Source organism: Lissotriton helveticus, chromosome 1_1 (genome assembly GCF_964261635.1).
Source record: "Lissotriton helveticus chromosome 1_1, aLisHel1.1, whole genome shotgun sequence".
NCBI classification, from domain to species: domain Eukaryota; kingdom Metazoa; phylum Chordata; class Amphibia; order Caudata; family Salamandridae; genus Lissotriton; species Lissotriton helveticus.
Genome location: NC_136057.1, coordinates 1,062,358,400 through 1,062,373,583, shown reverse-complemented (window position 1 = coordinate 1,062,373,583; position 15,184 = coordinate 1,062,358,400). Strand labels below are relative to the sequence as shown.

The following is a 15,184-nucleotide window of genomic DNA, read 5'->3' as shown; positions in this document are numbered from 1 at the left end:
ATTTCCCTGTTGTCAGCAGCACTACAGGCTTCATAATGGAATATCTTTCAGCTGTAGCCAAGTGCAGCGCCGATTTGGGTCTCCAAATCCAAGAATTGTTGGAAAGGGACTAAGTGCTCGTTTATGAGTCTGGCGGTACACTGACCACCAGACTCCTGGGGGCACAGCAGTGGCGGTCTGCTGACTATTCTATTATAATTAGGGCTGTCAGACCGCCATTGCCCTTCTGAGGCATCCAGGCAACCTCGGTTCCCTTGTGGTGGTATGAAGGTCATGAGGTCACAATATGCTTAGCAGACCATTGTGGTCCCACTGGGCATATTACTTACTTCCTCTCCACAACAGTTTCAATGGGGTGCATGAAGGGGGGCTCAACATGTGCCCCCCTGTGTGCATGCACCCCAGTTCTTGCACGGCATAGACTTTACAGTTCATTCCCTGCAGGAACAGGTTTTGGCGTTCCAATTGCAGCACCTCAGTCGGAAAACCAAAAAAGCCCACCAGACACGAGAAACAATTAACCTGGTGGGTGGCGGTATGGCGGCGGGGCAGACCTGGTGCCACACCACAAAACTCGCAATCAGGCCATAAGTGGCAAAGTACCGTAGTGATTAAGTGGGGTCCAGAAGATTAGCTACCCTCTCTTATCTGTCTTGAATCAGAACTGTAAATGTAAAGGGCAACTTAAGTGGCATCACACAAGGCAAATCTTGCCAGGACTTCTCATAAAGGTCGTCCTATAAAGTCATCATACCCCATTCAAAATGGCTGATCCGAGAACACATAATGCTAGAGAAGCAAGTGGGGAGCCAGAACAATCCGAAACCTGCACAAAAGAGGTTCAAACAAGAGCCCCCATTCCGGACTCCACTATCAAGTCTAAAGCTAACAATTCTGTAACTCTAGACTTACGCATGCAGAAGCCGGACATGCTGCACATACTCAAACAATCTACAAAGACCACCACGGAATCCATGCAGGGCAATCTGACATCCTTAAAACAAGAAATGCTCTTGCAAGGTGGCAGAGTCACTAAAGTGGAATCGTGTATAGACCATAAGCATAACGCTACAAAGACTATATCAACTACCACTGACTCAATGCCGCTGACGCCAATCTGAAATTTACAGTCCATGCCAGCAATGTCCGATTTGAGTTTTTGGACATTTGGATTGAACATCATGAAAGGAATTAACTGTATCCCTATACACCAAGCCCACCGCAAGGAATACCTTGCTCCAATATGGCAGCTTTCACCCTCGCTGCCAACAGGACAGCATTCCCTTCAGCCAGTTCCTTCGCATTCGGAGGAACTGCTTGAACATTAAAGATTTTCTGGTTCAAGCCGACATCCTGAAGCAAAAATTGACATATCGAGGCTACCCTACTAAACTGATTAAAGATTCATTTAAACGGGCCAGATACTTCAATCGGGATTCGATGTTTGCACCTAAGGAAAAGGAAGCGCAGGAGAAACTAGTGTGCATCACCCGCCACTCCAATCTTGATCACAAAGTGAGACAGATAATTAATTCCTGCTGGCATCTTTTGAACCTGGGGGATAGCCGCTTGTCCTTTCCTAAACCGACTTTTGCCTTCCGAAGGAACAAGAATTTGAAAAACTATCTTGTTCAAGGCAAATTACCTGAAAGGCCCACTCATGTACCAACTGCCCTTGATAATTTGAGCCCGATCTACGGCAATCACCGATGCAGTAATTCCCAGGCTTGCCCCAACGCGCTGACCGGCGATTACATCACTATCAGCGACCGCACTATCTCGTTGGCCCAGAATAAGAAAATGACCAATTGCCGCACGTCCAATGTTATATACGTGATCTTATACCCGTGTAAAACACCATAAGTGGGCGAAACTGGACAGGAGTGTCGCCTAAGAATAGGGGAACACAAATCTAATATCCCCTATTGTTTCACACTGGCAGGAGGCCAACCATACTGAAAAAAATCTTAAATGGTCTATTCTGGAAAAAATCCAGGTGCCGGCAGGAAGTGATCCCACTGTATGCGCAAAAAGAAGGAAATATTTTCTTCTATCTGAATTCAGTCAAAAGGGGATTGTATACCCTTGGGATAATGCCATCTTGCCATCTTGATCCCTGGAGCCAGACTTAGGTCTGGCTCTTCGCCCCAGGGAGGCCCACCTGTATGGGTTCAGTACCCCCTTTTTAACATATCTGGACGGAGACCATTTTTTCTAACCCTAGGTCTTACTTAATGTCATCTACCATATGCTGGCTATATTTCGCCTCTTGAAAACCTTGGTAGGTAGATGATAAATGACCTCTATTATGTCTTGGGCTTTGTAGCACTTGAACTGCACATTAGATACTGTTTTACCCTTTTTACGCGTTTTACGCGCTGGCATCACGAGACTTGAAGAGGTCCGTCTTTGACCCTGTTTGTTTTATTTTGTTTAGTTTTGTTTTGTTTGTTTATATATTTTTTCATCTATATATCTTGGCCCCTATTGTATAGTTTATTGGCAGTGAGCCTCTTTGCTATTCTGGATCTACGCCCGTAGAATGTTTACACTATCCCCACTTCGTAATGCCCGCCGCTTTCACTGTTGTCCGTACTCACAGAATGTGGTCCTATTTCCATCCCCATCGTTCGTCTAATGACCACTCCCTCAGGCACTTTGGTCCGCCCGCAACGTCTTGTTTGATTGGTGACCCCGGCACTTTTTAGGGCATTTAAAACGCGGGCTTAGAACTTCCCGCACCTGATGACCCTGGTGTGAGTATTGACGACCGCACCAACCCGACGAGGGATGAAAGCTATCTATTTCAACAGAGCTAGGTAAGCGTATAGTTGACCCCTTGGTCCCCCGCTTTTTTGTCCCTATCCCGCATTTAGTGCAACTAAATTATGTGACGGAGTCCTAGTTTTTCCCTTGTTCCCGCGATGTTCAGGGCAGTAACTTGGCTTATATCCTGTATATTGCAGATCTTGGCATTAAACCTCTGGCGATCCAGGCCACTTGGCAGCGCGCATTCTGGAACGTCTGCTCCATTGATACGGGCTTCTTACACCGCATTAAAGACGAGGTGGATCCGCGCCGGACATCTCCCTGAACATAGGTCCGCTATGCCCCTGAATAAATAACACCTCGTTTCTGGTATATGGGGAGACTTGAAGCTGTATTAGGCAACCCTAATGGTGTTTATCTGTTGGCAATACCGCCACAGTCTCTGACACACTACATACATTTCTTTTGTCCTACTAGAATGCCAGCATTGAAGATATCCTGAACCCCAGAATTTCGTTGGTTGATGTCGTCCCATCAAAGATACTATTATCTCTATCCTATTATAGGTAAGCCTTGGCCCCCCCCCCCAAAAAAAAACCTCCCTCCCAAAACTCCCCCCCCCGTCCTGGTTGGTGAGTCTTAGAAGCACAGACCACCCTCCCTTGAGCAAAGTCCAGATTCAGGTGATTCTGTATGACCCAAAACTTGTGTTAGGATGTTAATCCCACTGTGCCGGATGGTTCAGAATTTCACATCCGCTTGGTTACATCTAAGCTGCCTTAGTGCTCCCCTTTAAATGGAGAATGACAGAGGGCGTCATTCCCCAACTGTCCCTATTGTCCCATGAAACGTCTTCCTGCTAGATTATTGTATCCATTTGGATACTTGAGTCTCTATTGTTTGTGCTATATAGGACTGAAATGGAGGCTGAATCGTGTTAGCCGGTTGGTCACTTGTATGCAATACACTGTGTGTCCTGTGTGTAGGCCTGTCCCATCCTCCATGCCTTACTTTGAACTATGAGATTCATTATGAATCATTATCTCCATTAGGATGTGTGAATGTTTGAACTGGCTCTCCCTTAACATCACAACGAGCCAGGACTAGCCATGTGATATGAAAATGCATACTTATGCTTGAACTGTTCTTACCAGGCCAGCTAGTTCAGTACCTGTTTATTGGGACTATCTATAAATCAATGATGTATATGGACACGGAGCTCCCTACTAAATCGCAAGTTTATACGATGTGAGAATGACATTGATGTTTATGTTTAATGACTTAGCTTTGTTAGTAACTGAAGTTCTGATGGTGAAATTGATCCTTATGTGTATATATATCTTTTTTTTATTCACAGATGTTCTGTCCCCCTTTCCGCATTTCATCATCGCCCTGGCGAAGGTGTGGTCCCGTGCTGGACCGGACACTGAAACGTGCGTTGGCTTTAGTCTTGCAGGCAATAGGATTGTTATGTCCATCTTTAGTCCTATTTGTGTTCTTGCCCCCACCGTTTCCTAATTGGATGATCTGTTTATCATTCTGTCATCCATTCATCAGATGGCGTTAATGTAATATTGTGATGATGTGTTGAGTTGTGAATGAGAGATGATACGTATGGTTATGATCTTTGAGAGTGTGTAGTTATGAGTGTGAGATGGACGGTTTGTGTGGGACCATATATTCTGAGAAAGGTGTTGCTGTGTCTTATTTATAATGAAATGATTACCATTTTTGTAGCCTTTTTGTATTGTAAAAAAGATAAATTGAAAAAATTAATAATAAAAGCATTTGTTAAAACATCAATGATCCCTATCTCTGACTCGCACATGGGTAGCTCCGTTGTCATGGTTAATATATAGGACCCTACTCTGGGCCTCTTGAAGATAATTTTGGCAGGGTTTCCCTCTGATCTCTTTGACTGGTTGGAGAGGAACATCACTGAGTTGAAAGACAGGCCTAGAAGGAGCAATCTTCACATGTTGGGCTCCCAGGAGTAACGGAAAGTCAGGCTCCTTTATGTGCTAGATTCATAGAAAAATAGATTCCTCAAGTGCTATGATTAAACATCACCAAAGAATTTGAAATAAAATATGCTCACAAAGTGCCCACATACAGCCTCAAAAAACAGTGATGCTCTAAGAGCTCTTATCTGAGACCCCTTTGTTACTCATACACCAAGGCTCTCCTCACATAGATTCAGAAGTTACAAAGGATCAAATGGCAAGGTTCCGCCATTGATAGTTCCCAAGAATATTCTAAAGGCACTGTCAAAATAAGAAGAGCCTCCTTAGCCCAGCATCAGTCTCTTAAGGACTTATCAATACAATTTTCTTTCATTGGTCCTGCACGACTGAAGATAACCCTCAACGGAAATGTCTCCATCTTTGAGGATCCCAAAGACTTGGACTCCTACATTGAGGACATTAAAGACCTGAAAATGAGTTCATAATGACCTGCTGGACTGTTCTGTAACCAAGCTTCCCTGCTTATAACCACTAATTAACACTAACCATCGATTCTTCAAATGGATCTCTCTAATCTCCTCAACACCTTCTACCTAGTGGAGCTCCTTAAAAGTCTTTTTTCGAGCTACAGACTGTCACTTCTTCTGGTTCAAAGTAATTGTCTTGGTCACACAAGTTTGCTGTTTGCTAGTAACACTTGTGTATTCCAGTTTAACTGTCACTCCAAACTCCCAGATTGGATGCACACCTGCAAATTTGCATGATACTCTATCATACGATTCACGGCTAGCACCGATAACTAACCACCAGTCTACTGACTACTAATAATCCCAAGACTTAGATCTTTGATCCTAGACCTTAGATCATCCCCACTTCAGTTTTATTACAGGATTTCATGCAAGTTGTTTTTTTATGGTCCTAATAAGTGTATGCTCCATGCTTAAACATTATCTGACACAATATTTTTGGACAACTCTAAGTTAACCCGCTTTGTAACCTTGTCTACTCCCAAGTCCATCCAATATTTCTTACTTGACAAGCAAACCACCTCTCTCATTACACTAGTACACATGGCCTGCTTTATCCTTTAAAGGACCTCGCTGGATATTACAATCCCCTATCACACACACACCACACTTGAATAAAGTTGTTTACTTTATCTTAAATACTACTCTAAGGATGTGCCCTCCTAGCTTCTTAGACCTAGTCTTGACCTCTCATGGTGTCAAGGTGGGAGGAGGGGCGTTGTAAAAATTGATCTAGTAGAAACACTGTTATCGGGCACCAAAATCACGATTGGGGGTATCTATGCACGCATTAATGCTATGTTCCCAGATGACATGGAGAAAATCATGCAAAAATGGTTAGAGAAAGCAACAATTGCAAGTGATGAGTTTAACTATGCCTTTGAAATATCACTAACAATTTTAATGTCTACCAAACTCCAGGCTCAATTTTTAAAAAACCTGCTTTTTTCTATACTATACACCGGACAAAATAGCCAAGTGGGGAAGTGGCAAGAGCACATGTTGTCCTAAATGTAAGTTGTTAAATGCAGACTATATTCATATTTTCTCCACCTGCGAAGGGTTAACATCTTTTAAAGAGGAGATAGGGAAATTTCTATCTATGGTGGTGCATAACATAGTAGTTCTGTCTAGAAACGTTATTCTACTAGGGGCAACTGATCCTGGAAATGCTAAACCTGGACATGAACTTATCTTTATAGCAATGGCTGTTTTTAGGTTGTGTATAGCCTCAGCATGGTTAGACGATACTGCGCCGACATTCCAACAATGGCTAGCTAGATTTCTCGCCATCTCGAAAATTGAAATCGCAATCTATAGACATAAGGGCAGGAGACAATGAAAAAAAGGGTTAGAAATCTGGTCTCCTATAACTGAATGGTGCCAATCTCAAGGTCAAAGGGCATGAACCTTTTGTTTTCCCTTCTTAGCCTTAGATCTTAGATCCTAGACCTGAGATCATCCCCACTTCAGTTTTATTACAGGATTTCATGCAAGTTGGTTTTTATGGTCCTAATAAGTGTATGCTCCATGCTTAAACATTATCTGACACAATATTTTTGGACAACTCTTAGTTAACCCGCTTCGTAACCTTGTCTACTCCCAAGTCCATTCAATGTTGCTTACTTGATGCGCAAACCACCTCTCTCATTACACTAGTACACATGGCCTGCTTTGTCCTTTAAAGGAGCTCACTGGATATTACAATCCCCTATCACACACACACCACACTTGAATACAGTTGTATACTTTATCTTTAATACTTCTCTAAGGATGTGACCTCTCATGGCGTCCCCTGTCCACCCTCAGATAACCTTTCCGATGTACCTCCACCTGCTACTCAGACACATGTTCTTACTCCCTAAGCTAATTCTATCTACTTATTTTTCCCCATGCTTGCATGCACTTTCTCCCACTACCTCTATCTTCTTCTATATCCTATCCTATCTTCTATCATCTTCCTACCCACCATCCCCTTCCTCGCCCCCCTCTCATCCCCTCTTCCATCACTTTCCCTCTTCTCCCCCTCATTCCCACTCCGTTCATCTATCTAGCACCTGCTGGCAAATTTCTATTATGAACCATTACTCACTCCAATGAGACCTCTTACTCCTACAAGAAACCTTAGTTGCTATGAAGGAGGCCATTCTCCTAAAGAAAGCATGGGTTTGTGACCTATCATGTGCCCCAGCCACCAACAAAAAAATGCTATAATTACCCTTATCTCCAATTCCTATGGTCTCACTATTACCTCCTCAGAAGCAGATCGTGAAGGCAGGTGAACCTTCACTGAACTACGGAAAGATATTACCGAAATTATAGTGGTGAGCATTTCCAACCTTAATAACTACAATTCATCTTTCTTGGTGCACCTCAACAGAAAACTGTCATTCCTACCCCTTCACTTCAGAATCATCGTAGGCGCTGATTTTACCCTCCCGTGGGATGTCACCCTAGACAGAAGCTCTACATGCCCCTTCAAATCCAACACATCTTGTAACAACTGGAAGATCAAATAAAAACAATAGAGACAATTTGGGGATAAGACAGCTAACCCACTTAACCAAGTTAAAATACAAATACAATAAGATATTATGTAACCAAGTCCACCTACTAGTCTAAATATATAAAAGCATCAACTTTTGCGGACACAGCAAACACTAAAGAATGTTACCTTCTTATGTAAAACAGAATTACCAGAACACCAGGATAACCTCCATCTTTAATAAACATGACGTTCCCTCCACAAATAAGAAATACATTATTTCCACCTTTGAAAATTTCAATTGCACCCTTTATTCAAAAAGCAACAATACTACATATTAAACCGGTCTAGAATACCTTCACAAAATTAACATCACAAGGATAGATGAAGCAACTAAGCTTTCATTAGAAAATCCGATTTCTTTCAGTTACAAATGCAATTAAAAAACTCAAAGCTGGGAAGGCACCGGTCCTGGACGGCTTCCCAGCCTCCTTCAATCAAACCTAGGTAGTGTCACTATTCACCCCCTGGAAAATCAATTTTCCTATTTCTCATCTACACGTGTTATCACCGCTGAGGCAAATATAATAGTTATACCTAAAGAAGAGAAAGACCCATCCAATCCCCAAAACTACCGCTCCATCTCCGTTATAAATATTGATTGCAAAATATAAGCAAAAGTTCTTGCACTCAGACTGGATAAAATCCTCAAAAGAATTATACACCTAGCACATTCTCCACCCGTCTTATACCACCAGCCAGGGTAACTCACACACCTCCTTCACTGAACAACATCACTGTACTCCTCTGCTCGCACTGAATCTTAATAAAAAAAGTGCACAAACAAACTGAAATGGCAGGCTTTGGACATGCTTAAAGGCTAGTTAGGAGGGTGGCACAATAAGTGCTGCAAGCCCACTAGTGGCATTTGCGATACAGGCCTAGGAACATGTAGTACCACACCACTAGGGACTTCCAAGTAAATTAAATGCTCCAACTGGGTGTAAGCCAATTCCACCATGTTTAATGGAAAGAGCACACACACGTTATACTGGCAACCAGGGGTAAAGTGTAGAGAATCCTAAGGTCAACAAAACCAAAAGCGAAATCAACAAAATGGAGGACTAATGCAAAAGGTGTGGGAGAAGACCATCCCAAGACTGACTGGCCTAACATAGTCAAAGTCCAAAAAATTAGAGTGTTGTCTTGCAGTAAATCTGAGAGTCTACGATACACAGTTGTGTTCTTGGTTTCATTGAACCTGACGAAGGTCGACAAAAGATGCAGCTGTTTACCCAGACAAGCACTCAAGATCACCCTGCCTACCACCCACCCCATTCAGAAAGGCCTTGAACCCCTTCATTTCCTCTGTGCAGCCGCCCATAAACTTCACATATACATAAGCTTGCCAAAAACAGCAAGTGGAAAGACATTGTAGGTTATATATCTCCGAATAACAATATGCTCTGTCCAGATCCTTTTTTAACCCACTGCCCCCTGCAGACTGTCGAACTGCAGAATTCGTTCAGCATATAACCTTTGCTTTTACAGTGAGTTCTGTTTTGTTTGTGGTTGTGTCCATGCAGAGCACAGGGAGTGAAACACAATCCCACAGGATGGTAAAGCTGCTCATCATTGGAAGTTAAAAGTCTAATTCAAGTATCTGAGTTTCACAGTTCACAATTTACCCAGTATACAACTTCTCTTATTCGTTTTTTCCAATTTTCTTTTTTTGTTTTCTGTATTAAAAATCTGTAAAGTGCGTTTGAGAAGGAACTACATATTTAAAAACAAAAATGTCCACAACAGTCCTGCACTGACCTGCTGCGAGGAAAGAACGCCTCTCTTCAGTATTCTTTGCTGCACCTATTTGCTTCTGAGAAGTAGCTTAGAAACTCGCATTTTAAATAAGCTCTGCGCCTTCTGTTTGCTGTCACCATCCTCCAGTTTTGCCCAATCCCTTTAAAGATCGATATTGTTGGCACCATTCAGCGGGCACCTATCCCAGCCTGGAGGTCATCCCAGTCTGAAGCGGGAGGGCAGAATTGGGTCCAATGAAGTTTTCCATGGGCTTTGTGATGTACAATGCCCACAATCACCTACACACCAATGCAAGCTTTCTCACCCCAAACACAACGCACAGGTTCAAGTTGGGGTATGTACGTTCCTATTGACATATATATATAAATATATATATATATATATGCAAATATTTATGATACACTCAAATATGGATACATGCAGCTAGTCATGAGCAAATGGATACAGACATAGTCTGACAACGACCAAAAACAAAGGAATATTATTATATAGAAACGTGTTACACACAAGGACGGAAGTGTGCACGATGGACGACTGTGCAACCAAGCAAAGACTCCGGGAAAAAGACCTGCACCAGATACGCAGGTGGAGACACATGCAATACAACACAAACAACAAGGCCACAAGCAAAGCTACGCAAAGAACATTAAAGACACATGTAGAGACAGATAGGTCTAACGACAGACATATTTCAGGGAGCACAAGTGGAACTAAGTCACTACTCGTGGTCCCTCGAGTGAGGAAGGCAAGACTAGGTGGTAAAGCACTCCCCCACCTTGGTCCCCTTTCCTGGAACCAGCTCCCCCTGCCCATGAGGCAATGCCATGACCACCTCCAATTCAAGAAACAACTTAAGCCTCTCCTTTTCTGCCTCTAATACTGATCCAGTCCCTCAGATCTCCAATTGCCTGTCCGCAGCGCAGAGAAACCCCTTTGGGGAAAGAAAGAAGGAAAGAAAGAAAGAAAGAAAGAAAGAAAGAAAGAAAGAAAGAAAGAAAGAAAGAAAGAAAGAAAGAAAGAAAGAAAGAAAGAATGAATGAATGTTGTGTACACTGTGGAGTAAACTACCTTCTGGCGTATTTCACCTGAATTACATTAAACTGTTTGAACTATTGAGACTAATCCTAATTTAACAGTGGATGCGAAGTAAATCTGCGATTACCAGATATGTATTGGAGTTTCCATTTTCAGAGAATTCTAATTGAAGCCATTTCTGTAGATCAAGGGTTAGATGTAGGTAATTCCTATTTACAGACTCTTAAATACCGAATTTTACCGATTCGGTATTTAAGAGTCTGTAAATGGGAAGGGGGCAGATGTAGGTAATCCCGAATTCAGGAATACCGAATCTGTAAGGTTAGGTATTTACCGATTCGGTAAATACCGAATCGGTATTGCCCATTGATTCCTATGGGCCTTGAAGCCCATAGGAATCAATGGGCAATACCGATTCTGTATTTTCCGAATCGGTAAATACCGAATTCTGCAAGGGTGCAGGGGGTGTCACTTTGACACCCTCTAGCACCCCAAGTACAGGCTTGTGTGACATGTGGCACACATACATGCCCTAAGGGCATGTCTGTGTGTCACATTGCACAGGTGTGCATGCACAGATGTGCATGCACACCTGAATTCAGTATTTTACCACACAATAGGATTGGGTGGTAAAATACCGACTCTTAAGGGCCCGTGGCACTGTAAACTGTGCCACCTACATTTGGAATTACAGAATCGGTATATTTACCAATTCGGTAATTTACCGAATAGGTAATTTTACCGAATCGGTAAATATACCGATTCTGTAATTTTCAGCCCCCTACTAAACCCTAATACCGGTCAGAAACAGCCGAAATCGGCCGTTTCTGACCGGTATTAGGGCTCCTTCATCTGGCCCCAAGGGCCAGATGTAGATAACTTCAATTTACCGACTCATAAATACCGAATTTTACTGATTCGGTATTTATGAATCGGTAAATATGAAGGAGGGAGATGTAGGTAATTTTTGTTTTTGAATTACCGAATCGGTAAATACCGAATCATACAAGGGTGCAGGGGGTGTCACTTTGACACCCTCTAGCTCCCCAAGTACAGGCATGTGTGACATGTGGCACACATACATGCCCTAAGGGCATGTCTGTGTGTCACATTGTACAGGTGTGCATGCACACCTGAATTCGGTATTTTACCACCCAATAGGATTGGGTGTTAAAATACCGACTCTTAAGGGCCTGTGGCACTCTTAGGAGTGTCACCTACATATGGATTTACCGAATCGGTAAAATTACCGATTCGGTATTTTACAGAATCGGTAAATTTACCGATTCGGTAAATTTACTGATTCTGTAAAATAATGGCCCCTACATCTCAATCACCAAATACCGGTCGGTAACGGCCGAATTCGGCCGTTACCGACCGGTATTTGGTGACCTACATCTGGCCCATAGTCTCCTACATTATATTCTGAAGCATGTACATTTTGAAATGGCCCACCCACTTTGTTTAGAAAATGGCAGTGCATGTACATTAGATGGTCTAGAAAGTTAGCCTGTTTAGGGCTCATGCTGTTGAAGTCCCTTCAAAGTAGATCACAGGACGCACACACATGCATAGATCCATCCGGGCTAGCAACTACCCCATTACTGTTGTGTGGCCCATTACCCCAAGTTGCTAGTCTGCTTCCTTGAATCAAGGGAGCTGACAACGTTTTTTTTTTTTGTCTGTGAAATCACAACTCAGCCCTAATTGGTTTCCCTCACAGGACCCACTATGAGAACGACCCTGCTGCAGAAAATGAGAGCCTAACGTTGTTGTTTATAGAGAGATTTCAGGAAATCTGCAACCCAGAGGCTGAGCCCTCTTTCATGCCAACATTAGGAGCACCTAAGAGAGATAGAAAGTTTATCCATCAACTTCCCGTGGCAAGTAGCTAAAATAACAAATACTTTTGACTTTAAAAAATCAATTCTCCCACCTAAATTAGACGTGCTAGCACATGCTATATTACTCTTCCTACCAGAATAAAACATTTAATTTTCCTCTAAACATATAGGTACTTTATTCATACAAGTATTGCCTGGTGGCCCATGTCTCACCAAGCCTCTGAGTGCGCTTTACTTGTCAAATCCCCATGCCTTCAAGAGATAATGTGGTCTTCTGATTGGCCTGTGCTTGAGCTGTCGCATGCATTTTGATCATTTCTTAGTCCCTGGCTGTGAACTGAGACATAACCCGTGGTACAATATACTCCCTAGAAAGCACATTATTACATGTACAGTGTACCCCAGCACACTGTCATCAGTGGACCATTGCAATGGGGTGCTGCCATGTTCAGAACTGGTTGGTCATGAACTTTGCTCAGAAATGCAGTAGCTCTTCTATTAATGTAAAACATGAACTGTGACCCGGTGCAATGGCTATGTGATAGATCTGTTGTGGGAGTTAATGGGACAGTGAAGAAAGTAGTGCAAGAATGACACACATAAATTATTCCTTTTAATGAATTTAAATTTTAAATTTTGATTTAATTGGCTTCAAAGTATTATTTCTGGACTAGGCTCTTTCTTCGGGGTAACCCCCTGCCTTGACCACTCCTGCTTTCTGATTTCGTTTTTGTTGGCATTAGGACTCTGTACACTTTACCCTCACTAACCAGTTAGAAAGTGCTTGCACTTTCTCCCTAAAACAAAGTACACCATCTTGACATACATAGTTTACTTAGAAGTCACTAGTGTATGAAATTACATGTCCCTAGGGCCTGTAAATTAAATGCTACTAGTGGGCATGGAGCACCCATTGTGCCACCAAAAATCACAAACCTGCCTTTGTAGCCTTTAGTGTAATTTTAAACTGCGATTTTCAACTGGCAAAAGAAACCTTTTGCCAGGCCTAAACCCCCCTTTTTAGGTCGAGCTTGAGTCAGCGCGCATGCATGCTCTGGCGATCTGGTGTAGTAGAGGAAGAGAAATCCCACCCACTCTCTGCACATATTTTTCATTGGCTTTTTTCTTTGTCCTTCATGAATGCTGGTTTCTGATTCAGTAATTGGCTTGTTAGTCCCTCCTTAGTATGGCCTGGTCTTCATTTGTAACATCCCATGACCACAGGCCGCTTTACTTCGGTTGTTACACTGTAGTCTATTTTAGGTCTGTAAGCACTACTTTCTTTAATGTGTTTTTGCTACTGCAGGCACAGCATGATCTCGAGCACCATTCAGTGCGAGATGCGCGCTTTCATTTTTCAGGCAGCCCGTCAATTGATTAATAAATGCACGGGCGTCATGCATGATCACAGTGCCCGTTTAATTTAATATGCATGATGTAGCTGCACGGGGCTCATTTTATCATTATTTCTCCACCAACCTCCCTTCCGCCCATCTCCACAGTGATCACCTGAGCCTGCCTCGTCTCTGAACTCCTTGTGCGCATGGGAAGAGGAGAAGGAGGATGCAAGTGACTTTGTTGCAGATTAATAGGCTGGGTAGCAAAGCTGCTCAGCGGGTTATGCACCTGCTACGGAGATCTGCCCAATGCACAGCCTTCCATCTTTCCAAAGAATGTTAATAATTGTGACCTCCATTATTGAAGCGCCAGTTCTTTGAAATGAGTGTGCCACTTTTCATGAACCACCAGACAAATGGTTCAGAGGTATTTGGAGGCAATCAGATTAATTTACAGTCTGAAGCATTTTAAAGGTCTTCTTTACAATCACCCTGCATATCTTTGGCAGAAGTTCGGCGAACAGATTAAATGCGAGATTTTATTGCTGTTAAGCCAATTAGACATAAAGGTTAGTGTTCTTTTGATTATACCTTTGTAGCCAACACATTTATTTTGTTTTTCAGATATCGAGGCTGGGTTGGTAATCCCCCTGTGGTTTGACAAACGATTTTCCCCTACAGACTCAAACATTTAACCCATCTCCCTTACCATTGTTCCAGCCTTGAATTTCAAAATGTCCTTTCTTTATTTGACTAATAAAAACAAAAAGCATCGATGTTTTAGAGCACTGTTTTCCTTCCCTGCTTCCCGGTGGGATCGCTACTGGCCAACCAGCTGCATAAAATGTGCTGCATTGCTAAATAGTCATAAGGCTCCAAAGGAGAGACCGATTGCATTGCAAATGCTTGTTTGCATATAATTCACACACCTAAGGTAATCCCTAAACAGCACACAGAGCTGTGTGCAATGTTTTTAAAAAGGGGGACATGTGTTTGTATGTTTTTCATGCTTTAGTAGTGAAAAACTCCTAAATTCGTTTTTCAGTACTGTAAGGCCTGCTTCTACCATAGGATAACATTGGGTTAACTTATTACATGTAATCAGTGCTAACATTTGATTGGGAACAGGCACAAATGTCATGTTCAGGCTAAAATGAATTGTAATTTGACATTCTCTTGGATGGTAAAGTCAAATTTTAGATAGTTGACATTTTCCAGCCCACAAGTCTCTGAGGCCTTCATGGAGTTCCAGCTGCTTGGACCTGTTCATACATACACAGAACTATGCCCAGGAAACCAGGACCTCGGTGTGTAGTGGTGTACCAGAAAACCCACCTCAGTGCCCAGAACTCCAATCCGACTAGCCATAGTGTCTCATTCGTTCTCCGTACTACAGCGAAGC

At 42.6% G+C, this 15,184-nt stretch overlaps 1 protein-coding gene across 1 annotated transcript in view; it reads right to left on the bottom strand.

The window, feature by feature from the left end:
- LOC144820890 (uncharacterized) overlaps nt 1-9,648 on the bottom strand; it is a 90,925-nt gene extending 81,277 nt beyond the window's left edge. The window contains exon 1 of the mRNA XM_078677964.1: nt 9,567-9,648. The gene's annotated coding sequence lies outside the window, so the exon portion shown is untranslated. The remainder of the gene's footprint in view (nt 1-9,566) is intronic.
- Between the last annotated feature and the right edge of the window lie 5,536 nt (nt 9,649-15,184).